Genomic DNA, 6,819 nt, shown 5'->3' with positions numbered 1-6,819 from the left:
AATAACAGGATCCTTGGTGAAGCTATTGGGCAACATTGGATAACTAACAGCAAAATCTGTGTTCAAAACCGCGAGCCACACTGTTGGAGAAAGCTGAGGCTGTCTGCTTTGCTGAAGATTTACAGCATCAGAACCCTTCGTAGGGTCTATATATATCTCAGAATCAACACAATAACAGTGAGTTTGGAGGCTAAATAAGGCGGCATCATGGGGTGGTGGTTAAAGTGCATAACTGCTAACTAAAGGGTCATAAGCTCAAACTGACCGCCTGCTTATTAGGAGAAAGATATGGCCGTCTAGTTTCACAAATATGTATACTTTGGGAAACTCTGTGGAGCAGATCTGTTCTGTCCTATAAGCTCACTAGGTCAGAATCAACTACACAGCAGAGGGTGTGTGTGTGCACGTGTGCATGTTGTCTGAGTTGTTGTAAGATGCCACGGGGTAGTCCTGACTCATAATCATCCTGTGTGGAACAGAAGGAAACATTGCCTGGTCCTATACCATCCACAAAAATGGTGTTATGTTTGACCCATCATAGCAATCATTGTGACTTCCTCTTTTGGGCTGGCGCTTTCCTTTACTAAGCATGACATTCTTTTTCAGGGACTGGTCTCTCCTGATAGCATGTCCAAAGTGCATGACATCCTCACTTGCTATCCTCACTTCTATAGCATTCTGACTGTACCTCTTCTAAGACAGACTTGTTTATTCTTCTGACAGTCCATAGTATGTTCCATGGTCTTAGCCAGCACCATAATTCAAATGCATTTAGTCATCTGTGATCTTCATTATTCAATGTCCACCTTTCACATGCATATTGGCTGATTGAAAATACTGTAGCTTGGGTCAAGCACACTTTAGTTCTCAATTGTAGTTCTTAATTTCTTTAAACTGCCAGTCCCATTTTGCTTGCTTGTGGAACCAAACAAAACAAAATTCTTGACAGCTACAATCTTTTATCTATCATGATGTTGTTTATTTGCACAATTTGAGGGTTTAAGATAAATAAAACAGTTGCACAATGAAGGTGTTACCTCATTTTCACAATACTTTACCTACCTCCATTGAACAACCGATCAGTTACAATAGCTTTTCTTTGAATTATAAAAGAAATCTTAGTATCAGTTTAGTGTTTCTGATTGTTGGCCTTAATTATGATACTTTTAAATCATATAGCCAGCGACCACTGACATATGAAAGAAATATATATGTATGTTCAACCATCAGTTATTTTTATGACTAATTTAACTGTTCGAAATGACGTTTATTCTTGATTTTCTTCCCCTTATTAACCTTGTGTATTCGTCTGGGTACTTTAGAGAAACAAATCCACAGAAACTCATGTACAAGAGAGAGCTTTATATAAACATTAAGTGGACATCCAGAAAACATCCCAACCCAGTGCTGCCCAAGCCCACAAGTCCAACATTAACCCATATGTCCTTCACCAATCCACAAAGTCCTCCTCCATCTCACAAAACAGACACAATGATGCCAACTGCAGGAGGAAAGCTGAGTCAGTGAATGTGTAAGCATCTCAGCGCTGGCAGCGGTCTCCACGCGGCTGCTCCAGCACCCAGGGCTGTATCGGCGTAGGTCCATGTGGTTTCTCCTTGGGGATGTCTTGCAGGAAGTGAGCCTTGCCAGGTGAAGCAGGGAACTGACTAAGGCAGCTGCATCCTGGTCCAACCATCACAAAGCAAAAGACCTGAGAACTAGAAAGGTGAGGCTCACCGAACCATTTATTTATGTGCCCTTCAATTAACCGCAAATGTGTTTATCGGCCAGCTTGGCAGAATAAACTTTAACTATATCACATTGCTCACTTCTAGATTTTCTCTTATTTATGTCCACTCAAAAATACAAGTGGGTTTGAATAAATTGTAACAATTATGTGGTAAACTCATTAATTATGATTATTTCTGCATTGCATTTGTGGTTGTATTTTGATTGTCTACAGATATTCTGTTTTATCTCCATCCAGACGTGGTGCTATGGAACTTTCCTAGTTCTAAGAAATTAAGCCTAGTTATGCAATTTTGGCCAATGAAATGAGGTGGACAAGCTTATCACTTCATATAGAAATCTTTAGAGATGGCATTAGGTTTATTATTTTCCTTTGAACTCCTTAAAGTCTATGAAGGCCCATGCAAGATGGAACTACTCCAGACTACATCCATCAAGGACAGTAGATCTGTGTTGATCTAGTGTGAATTTGTTATATGTATGAGAAATAACTATTTTCGGGTTATGCCACTAGAATTTTGAGATTTTTTACTTCGACTTAACCTGGTTCACCCTGGTTGGAACAACATAAAACCTTTTAAGTGAGATGACTAGAATTAATCGCATGAAAACATGCGCATGGCAGCTTTTGGAAAACCAGAAATTAGTTGAGAAAATTTCACTTTTGTTATTGTGGAGACAGTTTGGTGCTAGAACCTATAAGAAAGGAGAAGAAAAAGATTACGGGTTTTGAAATCAGATGTCTGGGTTCTCATTCTAACTTAATTTTAATTTATATTTTGTAAGATAAATTGGATGCATAAATCACTATTTAACTTTTAAAAGTACCACTTTTTCTTGTTGTTTAGGTGATGTGGATTCAATTTTTCCTCAAAGAAACTCTATAGCCACATGAACAAAACACTGTCTTCCCTGTGCCAGCCTCACAATTGTTCCCGTGTTTGAATCCACAGACGCAACCATTGCATCAATCCACCTTACTGATCAACTACTTCACTAAGCATAGTGCCCATCTCCAGGGACTGGCGTCTCTTCATAACATGCCCCAGATGGATTTAGTCAGTATTCTGGTAATCCATGTTATAGACCACATTTTTATTCAACACTGATACTCCAAAGCATCCATTCTTCTTTGGTCTTCTGTATTTATTGTTGAACTTTCATGTGCTTATGGAGCAATTGGAGAAGATATATGGAGAAGATATGTCTTAGTCTTCGATATAGCATCTCCGAGAAGAAGCCTCATCATCCCTGCCTCTGAGGAGCACTCTGGCACACTTCTGCATCCGATTTGTTCATCCTTTTAGCACTCCACAGTGTTTTCTTTTCTTTCTATAGATATAAAATCATTTTGTTGGGGGCTCGTACAATTCTTATCACAATCCATGCATACATCCACTGTGTCAAGAACATGCTACACTTGTTGCCATCATCATTCTCAAAACATTTGCCTTCTACTTGAGCCTTTAAATATCTGCTACTCTTTCCCCCCCTCCCTCCCCACTCCCCCCTCCCTCATGAACCCTTCATCATTCATAAATTATTATTATTTTGTCATATATTACACTGTCCGACATCTCCACAGTATTTTCAATCATCTTTTCTGGCACCACAATTTGAATCCATCAATTCTCTTGTATGAAGCAATTGAAAATATCATGGCTTGGGTCAAATTCACCCAAATTCACCCAAAGCTTAGTCATCAAAGTAACGCCCTTGTTTTCGCTAATATAAAGACATTCGTACAGATTTATCCAATGCAACACGTCTTTGGATCTGTTGAACTTCTGCTTTCATGGACATTGATTGTGGATCCCAGAAAGACAAAATTCTTGACAACTTCAATCTTTCCTTCATTTATCATGATTTTACCCATAGGTCCAGTTTTGAGGATTTGGGTCTTCTTGATATTGAGTCGTAATCCATACTGAAGGCTGTAGTTCTTGATTTTTCATCAGCGAGTGGTTAAAATTCTCTCCACTTTCAGCAAGCAAGGATGTGACATCTGCATATCTCATGTTATTAAATAGACTTTCTACAATTTTGATGCTGCACTCTTCTTAATATAATCCAGATTCTCTATTGGTTCAGGATACAGATTGAATAATTATGGTGATAGGATACAATCCTGAAACACACCTTTCCTGACTTTAAACCATTCCCTTGTTCACAACTGACTCTTGGTCCACATACAAGTTATACATGACCACAAAGAATGTTCTGGAATTCTCATTCTTCTCAAGGCTATCTACAGTTTATGACCCACACGGTCCAATGCCTTTGCATAGTAAATAAAATATACATAAGCACCTTTATGGCATTCTCTATTTTGATCCAAGATACGTATGACATCAGCAGTGATATCCCTTGTTCCATATTCTCTTTGGAATCTGCCCTGAACCTCTGGCAGCTCCCAGTCAATGAACTGCTGTGACTTTTGTTGGATGCTTTTCAGCAAAATTTTACTTTCATGTGGTAATGATGATATTGTTCTATAATTTGAGCACCTTGTTGGCTCCTCTTTCCTTGGGGTGGCTAAAAATATGGATCTCTTCCAGTTAGTTGGCCACGTAGCTGTCTTCTAATTTTCCTGGCAAAGACTAGTAAGTGCATCCAGTGCTTCAAAGCCTGTTGAAATATTTCAATAAGTATTCTACCAATTTCTGGGGCCTTGGTTTTGGCTTATGCTTTCAGTGCATCGTGAATTTTCCTTCAGAACCATTGATTCTTGCTCATAGGCTACCTCCTGCAGTGGTTGAATGTTATTTGTTGTTCTCTTGGGCACAGTTGGCAGTGTTTCTTCTCAGCTCTAGTTTTTGAGATACAGAACATATATCGTATACTTGGCTTTACTCTGATTATCTTTTAAAAATTCAGATCTTTTAATGTTGCATTAGCTAGACAGAGACAGATGATAGGCCGGGTGGCTTTATTAAAAATGTGTCTTGTATTAAATATTTAGGTCATGTTTACTTCACATGGTGTTTTTTGATTAAAAGAAATATTGATTAGTGAAACTTTCATGAACTTATAATTTCCCCAAGTATCATTTCACCTTTATTAGGAACTGAATAGCAGGCAATTACAATTTTTTATCTTCAAAAGGGAGCAAGATTAAGAGTTACATACAATATAATAGGAACCCTGGTGCTGTGGTGGTTTTGAGTTGGGCTGCTAGCCACCAGGTCAGCAGTTGGAAACCACCAGCCACTCCGCAAAGTAAGGTGAGATTTTCTACTCAAGTAAAGAAGTACAATCTCATAAACTCACACGCAGTTCTACTCTGTTCTAGAGAATCACTTTGAGTCAGAAATAACCTAATGGAATAGGTTTGAGTGAGAGATTGAGAAGTGGATTATTTGTTTAACTACTAACCATACGGTCAGCTATTTGAGTCCACTAGCTCTTCTATATATCAAAGAAAAACCTTTCGACTCCCATAAAGATTCACCGCCTCGTATAGTAGGAAATGAACTGATTTTTATTAACTGCTTAGCCTATATAAAATGCTGAAGTTCAAAGGACCCATTGGGGAGCAAAGTAACCAGGTATAATGCCAAAAGAAGATAACGTGCACACAGGACTGGGTGTCTGACAGTGTTTCTCAACAGTGATGATCAGCTTACATTACTAGTATTTGTGGAATCAGGACTGTTGACCAATTAAGTGACCACTTCTAGGTAAAGAACATATGGACCACTCTTTTCCATTGACTGAACTTGCTACATAATCTATCAATTCTAAAACAAAACACCCTTATGAGAAACCCTGTGATATGCCTATGGGGTGTACTAGATCACAGAAATATGCAAAAATGTTGTATATTGACTGACAGGTACTTCCATAACTTTCACTTGTTTTGTGTTAAAGGTATTAGGGAAAGACATACTCAATACAAATGAAATAAACAAGTGTGACCTAAGAATTGGTCTTTGATTTTAAATATTTAATTTGTTGGTATGAACTTGGTCAATAAAAGTACAAAATCCCCCCAAAAAGATTTACAGCCTCAGAAACCCACAGGAGAAGTTTTACTCTGTTTTATAGGGTTACTATGAGTCATAATAGAAGGTCTGGCATTTACTTTGGTACAACAAGCAGATTAAAATGTTCTGAAAACTAAAATGGGTCTGTCAGAGTTCAAATTTCTTCATTAAAATAAAAATGAAAATGTTCCTGTCTTGGTAGAAGATGGTACAATTTCTCCACCTATGAACAGAAACTCTTAGAAGAAAAGTTAGAATTTTCCTTATAAAGGCGAGTCACTTACTTATTTCTTACAAAGGTGAGTCAACCTCACTTTGGAAACATTTAACATGAATTAGCTATTGCCTTCTATATATTAAACTGTATTTAGAAATTATGACTGCATAATTTGAAGAGCAACATTTATATCTTCAAAATATTTATGAAAATGTCTATGAAGTCTCACATTTTGACATTCTACATGGCCCTCACACCTTCCATATATATGCATTTTCAATTTTCTTTTTTATTTTCCACACTTCTCAAGCTGTCTTCTGGCTTTGCAGTATCCAACTTGTAGTCTCTGTATATATTGCACAGACTTCCATATCAAAACGAAAAACTTGATGCTTTTTATTTGATTCTCACTCATACTGACCGTAAAGGAAAGAGAAGAACTGTCCCTTTGAGATGCCAAAACGTTAAATCGTTTTTTTTATTGTTTACATTTTATTACGGGCTCATACAACTCTTATCACAATCCATACATATACATACATCAATTGTATAAAGCACATCTGTACATTCTTTGTCCTAATCATTTTCAAAGCATTTGCTCTCCACTTAAGCCCTTCGCATCAGGTCCTCTTTTTTTTCCCCTCCCTCCCCGCTCCCCCCTCCCTCATGAGCCCTTGATAATTTATAGATTGTTATTTTGTCATATCTTGCCCTATCCGGAGTCTCCGTCCCCCCCTTTTCTGTTGTCCATCTCCCAGGGAGGAGGTCACATGTGGATCCTTGTAATCGGTTCCCCCTTTCCAACCCACTCACCCTCCACTCTCCCAGCATCACCCCTCACACCCCTGGTCCTGAAGGAATCGTCCA

This window comes from Tenrec ecaudatus, chromosome 5 (genome assembly GCF_050624435.1).
Source record: "Tenrec ecaudatus isolate mTenEca1 chromosome 5, mTenEca1.hap1, whole genome shotgun sequence".
Classification (NCBI taxonomy): Eukaryota; Metazoa; Chordata; class Mammalia; order Afrosoricida; family Tenrecidae; genus Tenrec; species Tenrec ecaudatus.
The sequence above is the reverse complement of the archived record's forward strand: the minus strand, read 5'-3'. Positions refer to the sequence as shown.